The sequence below is a fragment of the Tachysurus vachellii genome, chromosome 10, assembly GCF_030014155.1.
Source record: "Tachysurus vachellii isolate PV-2020 chromosome 10, HZAU_Pvac_v1, whole genome shotgun sequence".
Lineage (NCBI taxonomy): Eukaryota > Metazoa > Chordata > Actinopteri > Siluriformes > Bagridae > Tachysurus > Tachysurus vachellii.
In genome coordinates this window covers 5714919-5728645 of record NC_083469.1, presented here as the reverse complement: position 1 = coordinate 5728645, position 13727 = coordinate 5714919, and the positions used below count along the sequence as shown (strand labels likewise).

The window sequence follows — 13727 nt, the reverse complement described above, 5'->3', positions numbered from 1 at the left end:
TTAAAACTTTAAATCTGTGTTAAATGACTTTTAAAAATGTCCTTTGTCAGTGTTAAACCAATGAATGTGACCCATTAGGATCACCTCCCACCCAGGTGAGCCCCAGCATTAGTGTAGCGTAGTTTCATGTATGCGGGGCGGATCGAGTCAACATTTGTATCACTTTTGTGTTCGGCGTTCTGATTGGTTAACGTTCAGCGAGCGTGATGTACATTTTGTCTCGGTCTAGGCAGCATAGTCAGGAGCCGCGGAGCGCCTTGGGGAGCTCGCGATAGCCTGTTAGACGGCAAAGAGAAGTAGAGCGCGTGCGAGAGAGAGAGAGAGAGAGAGAGAGAGAGAGAGAAGCAACAACAACAGGATGTAAACAGATTTCTTCATCGATATAAAGGTAATTAAGTTCGTCTTTTTTAGTTATTTGTAAAGAAAGTGAAACTCGAAGGTAAAATGTACAATTCATGTGTTTTATACTTTATTTCCTGTGTCTACATCCATCTACGTGGTCCGCACGCGCGCGGTTGTGTAACGTTTAAACTGAGGTAAAAAAAAAAAAGTGAAGCTAACGTGATGCTTACGTGTTTACGTGTTTACGTGTTTGTTTAATAAATCACGTTTCCGTTCGAGTGAACATCCTCTAACCGGCTTTGTTTAAACGGGTTTATTTTCCAGAGTTAAAAGTTTCAAAGCCGAGTAGCTCTGAAGTGTGGGTCGTGTCCTAAACGACCCTTCGTTCCCTACATAGGTGCCCTACATCACCATAGTAACGGCATAGTAACGGCTTCCTCTACGCACTACCTAGTGCTTAATGTGCGCGTTTGAGATACGACCTTCACGCCGCGTTACCTTTCGTGGCTGTTTTGGAGATTTTTTGAGCAATAAATGAACCTTAACGTTAATCCAGGGAGTCTTGTGAGACGTATTAAAGCGAATACTTGTGTAAATCCCGTTCATTGGTAATGAATCATGGCTAAATTAGTCATTTTTCCAGAAATAGTCAGAGCCTGTCTTTGGGATTTTACTCCCTCACTCACTCACTCTGCTATAATAGACAAATAGAATCTTATATAGAGTTTAAATAACCTAAATAGACTATTTCCTACGACTTGTACTGACGACTGATCTGGAAACAGTGTCGAGCTCTAGAGCTGACCATGAATCTGGAAACCTCTAGAGCTGACCACTGATCTGGAAAACATTGTTGAGCTCTAGAGCTGAACAAGGATCTGAAAAAAAAAACATTGTTGAGCTCTAGAGCTGAACACGGATCTGGAAAAAACATTGTTGAGCTCTAGAGCTGAACACGGATCTGGAAAAAGCATTGTCGAGCTCTAGAGCTGAACACCGATCTGGAAAAACCGTGTCGAGCTCTAGAGCTGAACACGGATCTGGAAAAACCTCTAGAGCTGAACACTGATCTGGAAAAAGCATTGTCGAGCTCTAGAGCTGAACACGGATCTGGAAAAAACTTGTCAAGCTCTAGAGCTGAACACTGGAAAGCTCCATGCTAACAAAAATATCACAGCACTACTATTGACATCTAAATACTTTAGTTGTCTCGTATTTAATAGTATAACAGAAATGAGTCTTGTAGAACAAAGCGAGCAATCTGAGAGACTTCTCAATACCGAATCTCTTCCCATCCTCCAGGGTCGTCTCTTTATGACTCTCGTCTTCTGGTCTCCGCAGAGGTTTTTATTAAGAGGTCAGAGGACTGAGAATGGCTTTGGAAGCTTGACTCTATGGTTATTCAACGGTTATTCATTGTCTTTCTTGATGATCCAAACACAGGCCGGTTGTAGCTTCTTGACTTCTGGTGTTTCATGAAGTTGCTACAAGGCTTCCAAAGGCTGCCTTTTTTAAAAGGAAAAACAGCACCAAGCTTAACACTTGATATGGTGCTTTTTCTTTAAACCAGCCCTCTGTTTGCCTTAAAGTTTATGCTGTTTGAAAGACATAATGTTGTTTCCTCTAACCCGAGAAACCAGTCCTAGTAGCTTCTAATGTCATCCTTGAAATAGTTTGTTTGCATAGAGGTGGTGTCTGATTTGTAGACTTGCTACTCGCTTTTGCAAACTGTGATCCTTGGAAAAATGGATGCCTCGAGGTGTAAAATGCTCTTCCGTCGTCTCTCAGGAAGATACGTTACATGTCAGTTTAGGCGAAACGTGTGTGTGTGTGTGTACAATTACAATTATATTACGAAGCAAAAAATATCTTCACCATAGTGAGGATTGATTAATGGAATTTATCCTTTGCTTCTCCTTATATTTATACTTGCGTGAGTCAGGAAGTCACCGATCAAACTTAAATACAACTGGCAACACTTAAATTTTTATTCCTGAACATTTCTTTGTCACAGAAGTATAAAGTTTATATTTAACGTAAAGTTACTTGAGTTAAAGGTTACGTTTTCTCATAAATTCAGCCAACGATATCCGACTAGGCTTTTTTTTAATGTAGCTAATGTGAGTGATATTTTCCTGTGATTTAAATAAGTGTAGGAATGATCATAGGCTGTTGTAGTCATTTTTAAGGCAGTAAACATTTTTAAACAATTTAATCATCTACAAAGTTTGTCAAAAGTTACACATTTGTTAACACATTTGTTTTTGGTCCTATACCCTTGACTCTTGTGCAGATCTAGAAGTAAATAGAAAAGAAATAATTCTGGATAGTTAATAGACTATGTAATATAGAGTCGAGTCGCTATGGATCAAAATCTGTTAGCTTCAGACATAGGCCACGTTCACACTGCAAGTCTTAATGCTCAATTAAGCTAATAATTAAGATATTTTACTCAGATCTGATTTTTTTGTTTAGCTGTTCACATTACCTTTTAAAATGTGGCCTATATCAGATACCAGTGTGAACTGTTTGCTGTTTCGAACTGACCCGCATGCGCAAACGAACGATAACAATGACGTCACACGCAGCACGCCGTTGCGATAAAAAGTTGGCAAGATTACGGAGGAAGTATTGTATCATCTGGTGCAAGCAAACATATCATGTAATGCTATAATGTGATGTATTCAATGCAAACATTATGAGCTGGTTCACGTAACCACTTTATATAACACTCTTAACACACACGTTACCAGTCACGTTTGTGTCACGTTTTCGCCGGCGCTTAATTGTGACGAATGTCGATGTGGATTGACGTAAAAGTCGCATCAAATCCGACTTGGCTGTTCACACTGCGGCCACATTGGAAAAGATCAGATTTGGGTCTGATTCAGGACCACATATGGAAGTGGCCCAGATCTGATTTGAAAAAATCAGATCTGGGCCAGATTTGAGTGTTCACACTACTCCTGAAGAAGTCTGACCTGGTCACTTGACCCCAAAAAAATCGGATTTCGGCCACTTTTACCTGCAGTGTGAACGTGGCCATATTCTCATTTTCTGTGCTAAAGTACCCTTGCTAATGTAATGTTCTCACTTTTTATGTTACAGGTAATAACTTTTAAAATACAAAATAGAAGAAAGTGAGAAAAAGACAAACATGACCTTAAATACTTTACGGAATAAATCGTTAATAAACCAGCGAAGGCTGAGTGACCTGTGAAGTGAGTGGCTGTAAAAGATAATCTAGTAGAGTTGAGTAATGTTTACTTTCACTGCTGCTGCTGTGCTTAAAGGGAAGTAATACGGAGTTATATTTTTATTATAGCTGTTTAAGGTTTATTTTATTTTTTTATGTTTTTATGACTTCGCACGTTGATTGAGAAACAGTCCACTCTTGCGACGAAGCCCGGGCTGTCGTCTCATACGTTTGTATTCTGGTAGTTTATAAAAAGACAGTTTGTTCTTTCACGTGTAGAGAAATGAGCTTCATTCAATGACTCTGATTCAGGAGATCTCCCCATTCATGCTCCTGTCGTTCTGTTGAAACATCTGTGTCAACAGCATGCTGCTTTTCCATTTTAGTGGTTAGTCTGTTGAAGGTTTTTGCATTTTAATTTTGCATTAAAGGTTAACACCTGCTGTCAGAAGCGCAGAAGTGAGCAGGTTATTCTATGGAAAAAAAATCTCTGATCCGTTGTCCTGAAGGGGAAACACCTCTCCAGAGGGCTATGAGGGCCTACCCTCCTCTTCTCTTTTTATTTTATTGCTAATCTGTGATCTTTTTATAGCCAGATTTTTTTTGTTTTGATTCCAAACTGATTTTTATTTCCTTCGAAAGCTGTAAAGGTGCTTCAGATACATCATCCATTCAAGAAGGAGCTTTGTCCTTGTTTGTGCATGTAAATCAAAAATTTAAATACTTCTCTCTGTGCTTTTCACACTTTTTTTTTAATTTTTTTGGAGATTTTTGTTGCCCTGATTGTGCTCGGACGTTCCTCCACGTCTGTTTTCCTTCCACCGACGGCGTCTTTCCGTTCGAAGTGCTTTTTAAGACGCCTTTAGACACGAGGAGTGATTTAGCCAGATTAACACGGTCATTTATTTATAGTTTAATTATCACATGCTGAGGAGAACTCTTATTTCATGATTTGGCCCATGAAGAATTCTATCCCAATAATATGCTCCAATACTAATGGTTTTAATTCATTTAGATATTTCATTAACGGCTTTAGATCAGTTTCACGAATCATGTCCGATGCCACCATGAACCCTAGGTTAGGAATCTTTCTCTGACATGTTGTCTTTGGTCACCTTCCTGTATTTCTGAGCTTGCTGAAGCATATGTGAACGCGAACGAACGAGCCTCGGACCTGGCGGATTATCGCCGGTGCTCTGAAATCCATATGTGCACCTGTCGAAGGCGACAGGACTTAATTTCCAGCTACACATTTTGCTGCAGGTAAATGTGTTTGGAATAGATCCCACAGTGTGCTACGATACACAATGTGGATGTTATCTCTAGGCTATTTATGGTCTCAAGATCAAACCTGTTCTGAGGCAACATTAGGACACAAGAATATGTTTATTGTTTAGAGCTAGGCTTTTTTATTTATTTATTTTTTTTTTTAAAGCTTTTATGTGGTCTGGGTGGCGGTGTGGGTTTTTTTTTTTTTTTTTTTTTTTTAAAAAAAGCACTAAAGAAGGAGCGATGGATCGGGAGAATCACCTAGACTTAAATGATCACAGAATCTTTCTATTAAACAAGCATTTATTCTGATTGGATTAGTACAATTACAAAGCAAGACTTGTAACTTAAAGGTGGGGTCTTCTTCGTTTGAGAAATGCTTCTGTAAACTGCGTTGGGCTGCCAAACAAAACAAAAACAAAACTAACGTGTAGCCAATGAGCTGAAAGGGGCGTGTCTTGTCAATATGGGCGGAGAGAGTGTTCAGTGCGCATGTGTGACATCAGCAGAAAGCGGTTGTAACATTGATATGGAGGATAAAAACAAAGAAGGAAAGAGAAGAAAGACTTACGATAAGGTAAGAAGTAGGACGTGTTAATATAGGATCAGCTTTCCAGCGCTGGAGAGAACTGAAGGAGCAGGAAGTTGGTCACATATTCACAGATTGGAGTTTCCTGAGTCAATAACTCCTGAGCTAAACGCTGTTACTACACAAATAACACCTCTTTTCTATCGTAGTAATGTAGAGACGCAGCTACAACCGTGTTTTGTGTAGTAACAGCGTTTAGCTCAGGAGTTATTGACTCGGGAAACTCCAATCTGTGAATATGTGACCAACTTTACTTAAGACGCAGAGGCGCTTTTTTCCTTCTCGATAGGTGAGTAACGTTGGTTTTGCTTTGTTACACAGAACTAATATATGTCTTTGTCCTTTACATGATTATGCTTGTGTGTCATTTTTGCTTGTTTGTTTATCTGCAATCGTATTGTTCTTCCCTTCAGCTATGATAAAGACACATTTCTTTCCATTGGTTGCCTGGGTTACGTATGTGTGTGGGCGGAGCTACCATTTGGGTTAGGGGCGTGTTTGTTTTAGTGATTTCAAATGTCAACACTAGCTTTCACACAACAGAGACCCCACCTTTAAGAAGGTTTTACATCGGTTCTCTGCTTTACATTTCTCTGAGGAAAACATAACGTCTGCCAACTTTACTGATCGAGTGGTATAGTAGTGGTGTAGGTTTACTCAGCATTAATCCATCAAAGAATCTGAAAATCTTTATAAAGGTTTCAGGGGCTATAGTGTTGCGAACAAAACACCATAAAAGGGCAAGTGCTCAGAAAGCGGAAAGTATGAAATGAACAATCAAAGTAAAGTCTGAATGGAAAAAAGTCTGAAAGACAGAATGGAAGATTTGTTTCTTTCGTCCTAAACGAATGAGCTGTTTTATTTGTCTTAATTTATTGTGTTTTTCATATTCTTTCGTTTAATGTTCTCAATGAGGTCTCTAACCTCATTAGTTAGCATGAGGATGTGGTGTTTCATATATACGGTGAAAATGGTGACGGCGTGATGTCCCTACTATTGGGCTTTTGAGCAAAATATTTCTCCTCTCTTCAGCTCACCTTAAATGCTTTGGTATAAACGTACTAATAAATTACTAGAAGACGTCTTTTTGTTTATCGCATATTATACACATTACAGCAGATTATTTTCTTCACGTGTCTTAGCTTGTTAGGAAGCTGAGATCGTACATGGCACATGAGCCGAGAGTTAGGCCTTGCGTAAAGGGCTAAACAGGGGCAGCTTGGTGGTGCTGTAACCATAGAGCCATCTCTGCCCTAGAAACCAAATCAAACCCGGTCCCTTAATTCGTATAATTTAACATTAGAGCATGTGAGCACCGCTGTGGTTTTCTTTCAGCCTACAGTGGCAGACATTCTACATATTTGACATTTTGGTGTCTGTTCATTAGCACGGATTCTTTTGGTAGCCTGTGACCAGGAACATGTTACATTCCCTCGAGTCCTGCACCGGGGGAATCCTGCGATGTCACACTCGCAGTTAGCAAATTCCGCACAGAGGCCCTGGGCAGCTCTAATTTTCCACCTGCATGGAAAATAACTCTGCAGTTTCTCAGAGCTTGAAGAGAACACACACACACACTTACAGATACACTCTCTCACGGGGCTGAGAACGGTATAGAAAGTCTGTCTGTTACTGTGTGTCTGTTAGCCGTTTAATGTCATTAACGCTGACGAATTGTACGGTACATTTGCACTACAGGGTCGCGTGTGATCACAGATAGTAATGCACTAAGCATGGTGATCAACACTAAAGGACTTGCTGTCATTAGAGCAATTACATCTACAAATTGACTTGACTGACTTATTTAAAACTTAGTGACCTGATATATATATATATATATATATATATATAATTTTATAATCTTTCTCTCTATCTGTCTTTCTCTCTCTCTCTTTGTCTCTCTGTATCTGTGTCTCTTTGTCTTTCTTACTTTGTGTCTCTCTCTCACTTAGTTTCTCTCCCACTTTGTGTCTCTATGTAATTGCCTGTCTGTCTGTCTGTCTATCCATCTATCTATCCATCTCGCTCTCTTTCTCTCTGAGTCTCTATCTAGGTAAAATAAATGTATATTAAAGGCCCAAAGGTGTCCATAGGACTGGGTGATATGACCGTGTCATATCATTGACTCCATATCATAAAATTGTCTCAACATGCGTTTATTTTTTTTATTTATTTTTTTTACATCTGAATGAATGCAGCTGATGTGGTGTTAAAACGGCACTTCATCTTTGCAATTGTTTTTTTTTTTTTTAACTATTTTTATTTTGTTACATTTTTATTGATTCTTTTAAATGAAAAGATAAAAGCATATTACATTTTTTTTAAATTAAATTATTTTTTAATTTTTTTAACGCAGCGTTGGACTTTTGTGAGCAAACTTTTTTTTTATATATATATATATATATATCATCGTCGTCATCTCACTTCCCCAGCTACTAGAGCGAGAAGCCACAGTCTCTGTGCTCTGATGTGCATTTTCACTTTAGTGTTCAGTTATTACCCTGAAGCTCTTTCTCTTCAGTAGAACTGAAACTCTTCAGAATTTTTCTTGCAGATCTGGTGCCATTGCATTGCCGTGGAGAGCGTGTGCAGTGTTGCAGATGATAGATGCTTAGTTCTTGAACCTTGTTCTATATAGGACACCTCCCTTCTTGTGGTATGCCGGTATTTTCATGAACATGCGGTTGTCATGCATGAATACCGCATATCTCAGACACCATTCCTAATGTGAGTTCCTAACAACTTCTTTAGAACAAACGAGCTGTGACTTCGAAGAACCTTCCGGTGTTTTTAATCGATTTCGGGTTTCCATAATCGTATTCAGGTAGTAGAGTGTGTATGACTCCAGAAAGGGATGTCACCGCTGCTTGTTCATGTACTGACAAACAAACAGGAGTTCCACTTCCTGACAAACCTACAGTACTTGTCACGGAAACCGAAGGGCTGTTGAAAACAGTCAAACTTGTAAAAACTGGGTCTTTTTAGTCTTATTAGTTTCAGTCTTCTCTAAAAATTCCATGGTGTTCTTGAGAAATTGCAGAGCAACAGAGGCACTCTCGTGTTTACCCGCTATGTTTTTAACCACAAATATAAATACTAAATAAAGTACTATGTTTACACAAACACAATGTACAGTATTAACAAAATGACATCTGCATTTTCAGGATCTCTCAAACGAATCGGGAAGCCAGTTTCATGAATCTAATCGCAGAACTAGACTCATTCGTCTGCACTGTCTTTTGTCCTGCACTGCCTTTCTGTCTTTTGTCCTGCACTGCCTTTCTGTCTTTTGTCCTGCACTGCCTTTCTGTCTTTTGTCCTGCACTGCCTTTCTGTCTTTTGTCCTGCACTGCCTTTCTGTCTTTTGTCCTGCACTGCCTTTCTGTCTTTTGTCCTGCACTGCCTTTCTGTCTTTTGTCCTGCACTGCCTTTCTGTCTTTTGTCCTGCACTGCCTTTCTGTCTTTTGTCCTGCACTGCCTTTCTGTCTTTTGTCCTGCACTGCCTTTCTGTCTTTTGTCCTGCACTGCCTTTCTGTCTTTTGTCCTGCACTGCCTTTCTGTCTTTTGTCCTGCACTGCCTTTCTGTCTTTTGTCCTGCACTGCCTTTCTGTCTTTTGTCCTGCACTGCCTTTCTGTCTTTTGTCCTGCACTGCCTTTCTGTCTTTTGTCCTGCACTGCCTTTCTGTCTTTTGTCCTGCACTGCCTTTCTGTCTTTTGTCCTGCACTGCCTTTCTGTCTTTTGTCCTGCACTGCCTTTCTGTCTTTTGTCCTTGTCTTGTTTGTCTTGTCCTGCACTGTTTGCACCAGGTTGCACAGTTGCACTTTATGTACCTAGGACTACTTACTAAGTCCTTATAGCCCTGTCTTTGTTTTATGTAGCACCACAATCCTGTAGAAATATTGTCTCTTTTCACTGTGTACTGCAACAACTATATATGGTTGAAATGACAATAAAAGCTACTTGACTTGTCTAAACAAATCTTCCACTTGACTAAAACCACATGTCATTCTTAAACCCTTCCTCCTACATTTAACGACCCAGTTTTTCTTAATGACTCATTCGCTTGTGATCAGTCATGTTCACGTGGCGTCCTGTTTGATGTGTTAGTTTTTAGTCTCATGGTTTCATGCCTCGGGTTAGGAAAGTAGCATCTTGTAGAAGTCTGAGATGGAGCTGTGAGTTGATGTTAGACGTCGATAAAAGCACAAGGTTTGTTCTGTTCAATGTAAGATAATTGAACGTCTGAACAAACACAGAATCGGTTGTGCACCGTACACGTGCATAGTTCACTCGATGATGCCTTTTAAATGTAAACAAAATAAGGACTGTCATGAGGCAGCTGAATTTAACTCGCAAATGCCTCAGTTGCCGATTCGGTTTAAGTCTGTTTGTGTGTGTGTGTGTCTGTGTCTGTGTCTGTCTGTGTGTGTGTCTGTCTGTGTGTGTGTCTGTCTGTGTGTGTGTCTGTCTGTGTGTGTGTCTGTCTGTGTGTGTGTCTGTCTGTGTGTGTGTCTGTCTGTGTGTGTGTCTGTCTGTGTGTGTGTCTGTCTGTGTGTGTGTGTGTCTGTGTGTGTGTGTGTGTCTGTGTGTGTGTGTGTCTGTGTGTGTGTGTGTCTGTGTGTGTGTGTGTGTCTGTCTGTGTGTGTGTCTGTCTGTGTGTGTGTCTGTCTGTGTGTGTGTCTGTCTGTGTGTGTGTCTGTCTGTGTGTGTGTCTGTCTGTCTGTGTGTCTGTCTGTCTGTGTGTCTGTCTGTCTGTGTGTCTGTCTGTCTGTGTGTGTGTCTGTCTGTGTGTGTGTCTGTCTGTGTGTGTGTGTGTCTGTCTGTCTGTGTGTGTGTGTGTCTGTCTGTGTGTGTGTGTCTGTCTGTCTGTGTGTGTGTGTCTGTCTGTGTGTCTGTGTGTGTGTGTGTGTGTGTGTGTGTCTGTCTGTGTGTGTGTGTGTGTGTCTGTCTGTCTGTGTGTGTGTCTGTCTGTGTGTCTGTCTGTGTGTGTGTGTGTGTGTCTGTCTGTGTGTGTCTGTCTGTGTGTGTGTCTGTCTGTGTGTGTGTCTGTCTGTGTGTGTGTCTGTCTGTGTGTGTGTGTCTGTCTGTCTGTGTGTGTGTCTGTCTGTCTGTCTGTGTGTGTGTCTGTCTGTCTGTGTGTGTGTCTGTCTGTCTGTGTGTGTGTCTGTCTGTGTGTGTGTCTGTCTGTCTGTGTCTGTCTGTCTGTGTGTGTGTGTGTCTGTCTGTGTGTGTGTCTGTGTGTGTGTCTGTCTGTCTGTTTGTGTGTGTGTGTGTGTCTGTCTGTCTGTGTGTGCGCGTGTGTGTGCGCTTGCACCTGTCTGTCTGTCTGCGTGAGTGTCTGTGTGTGCACCTGTCTGTCTGCGTGTCCGTCTGCGTGTCTGCAGATTGTTCACCATCAGTCTTAGCAAACACTGTTATTTGCTTGAATAGTCTAATATTACTCACTGTTTTTCTCTTCACCTTTTTTGGTCATAACACTTGGATATTATTGCTATTATTGTCTGTATTTAATCCACTCGCAGCTCAATCTGCCAAAACAGCATGACAGATGAGAGCAAAACCTGTTTAATAGTCTTCATTAATGTTTCTCCAGCAGATCACACACATTCTTCTAGTGTTTATCCATGACTGCCTCCTTTAAATGAAACATCAGCAATGGATAGAGGAATAAAGAGAAGACTAAAAACACTTTGAGGCTTCCAGACTGATTGTTGTAGATGGACAAAAATTTCATATTGGCATTACATTGTAGTGGTAATAGACCTTTAAAATGTGTGTGTAGACTTCACAGGAGACCGAGAGAGAGAGAGAGACAGGAGACAGAGACAGACAGGAGACCGAGAGAGAGAGAGACAGGAGACCGAGACAGGAGACAGAGACAGAGACAGACAGAGACAGACAGGAGACCGAGAGAGAGAGACCGACACAGAGAGAGACAGGAGACCGAGAGAGAGAGACTGACACAGAGAGAGACAGGAGACCGAGAGAGAGAGACAGACACAGGACACAGGAGACCGAGAGAGAGAGAGAGACAGACACAGGAGACCTAGAGAGAGAGACAGACAGACACAGGACACAGGAGACCGAGAGAGAGAGAGACAGACACAGGACACAGGAGACCGAGAGAGAGAGTGAGACAGACACAGGACACAGGAGACCGAGAGAGAGACAGACACAGGACACAGGAGACCGAGAGAGAGAGACAGACACAGGACACAGGAGACCGAGAGAGAGAGAGAGACAGACACAGGACACAGAGAGAGAGAGACAGACAGGAGACCAAGAGAGAGAGACAGACAGGAGACCAAGAGAGAGAGACAGACAGGAGACCGAGAGAGAGAGACAGACACAGGAGACCGAGAGAGAGAGACAGACACAGGACACAGGGGACCTAGAGAGAGAGACAGACACAGGAAACCGAGAGAGAGAGACAGACAGACACAGGACACAGGAGACCGAGAGAGAGAGAGACAGACACAGGACACAGGAGACCGAGAGAGAGACAGACACAGGACACAGGAGACCGAGAGAGAGAGAGACAGACACAGGACACAGGAGACCGAGAGAGAGACAGACACAGGACACAGGAGACCGAGAGAGAGAGAGACAGACACAGGACACAGAGAGAGAGAGACAGGAGACCGAGAGAGAGAGACCGACACAGAGAGAGACAGGAGACCGAGAGAGACAGACAGACACAGGACACAGGAGACCTAGAGAGAGAGACAGACAGACACAGGACACAGGAGACCGAGAGAGAGAGACAGACACAGGAGACCGAGAGAGAGAGACAGACACAGGACACAGGAGACCGAGAGAGAGAGAGACAGACACAGGAGACCGAGAGAGACAGACACAGGACACAGGAGACCGAGAGAGAGACAGACACAGGACACAGGAGACCGAGAGAGAGACAGACACAGGACACAGGAGACCGAGAGAGAGAGAGACAGACACAGGACACAGGAGACCGAGAGAGAGAGACAGACACAGGACACAGGAGACCGAGAGAGAGAGAGACAGACACAGGACACCGAGAGAGAGAGAGAGAGAGACAGGAGACCAAGAGAGAGAGACAGACAGGAGACCGAGAGAGAGAGACAGACACAGGACACAGGAGACCGAGAGAGAGAGACAGACACAGGACACAGGAGACCTAGAGAGAGAGACAGACACAGGACACAGGAGACCTAGAGAGAGAGACAGACACAGGACACAGGAGACCGAGAGAGAGAGAGAGACAGACACAGGAGACCGAGTGAGAGACAGACACAGGACACAGGAGACCGAGAGAGAGAGAGAGAGACAGACACAGGACACAGAGAGAGAGAGACAGGAGACCGAGAGAGAGAGACAGACACAGGACACAGGAGACCTAGAGAGAGAGACAGACACAGGACACAGGAGACCTAGAGAGAGAGACAGACACAGGACACAGGAGACCTAGAGAGAGAGACAGACACAGGAAACCGAGAGAGAGAGACAGACAGACACAGGACACAGGAGACTGAGAGAGAGAGAGACAGACACAGGACACAGGAGACCGAGAGAGAGACAGACACAGGACACAGGAGACCGAGAGAGAGAGAGACAGACACAGGACACAGAGAGAGACAGGAGACAAAGAGAGAGACAGACAGGAGACCGAGAGAGAGACAGACACAGGAGACAGAGAGAGAGACAGACACAGGAGACAGAGAGACAGACACAGGAGACCGAGAGGCAGGCAGGCCTAGAGAGAGACATCGAGACAGACAGACAGACCCCTTAATATGGCGACTCCATGATAAAGCACCCTGACTGCTGAAATGCGGCGCTGATTGAGGTGCACTCAGAGATTTCTTTCTGAGCCTCATGGACAAATAACATTGGTTTCACAAGAAGAATTTATCAGCATGTGATCGTCTGATAACGTGATCAGAGCATGACTTTCATGGGGGAGGAGAAATCACGCTGAACTACGGAGGTTTTTATGCAGTGTGTTGACTGAAAAAGAAAGCTATAGTAAATCTATATTATAATAACATTTTTATCTGCAGTATATTCCCAAGAAATATGTTTTATTAAAGTGTCTCTAGTAAGTCAAAAACTACACAAACAAATAAATTTTACTTTATTTAATTACTTATTTACTGCCAGAAATCTAATAGCATCCAAAACCATCTCACGTTGTCGATACAGATCGCCCTGTATCTTATTTATTTATTGTCAGTGGCACTAAAACACCCATAGAAATATATTTATAAATGTTTGAGTCACATGAAATCTTGTGGTAATATTTTTTCTATAAATGTAGATTTTGGAAAGAATTAAAAATAAATAATTTTTTT

The 13727-nt window shown here is 42.2% G+C and overlaps 1 protein-coding gene across 2 annotated transcripts in view; it reads left to right on the top strand.

The window, feature by feature from the left end:
• The first annotated feature begins 248 nt into the window (after positions 1–248).
• Positions 249–13727, top strand: part of b3gnt2b (UDP-GlcNAc:betaGal beta-1,3-N-acetylglucosaminyltransferase 2b) — a 23840-nt gene continuing 10361 nt past the window's right edge. Inside the window, exon 1 of one of the 2 annotated variants that reach the window (XM_060879071.1) lies at positions 249–388. The gene's annotated coding sequence lies outside the window, so the exon portion shown is untranslated. The remainder of the gene's footprint in view (positions 389–13727) is intronic. The other variant, XM_060879072.1, reaches the window with a different exon arrangement.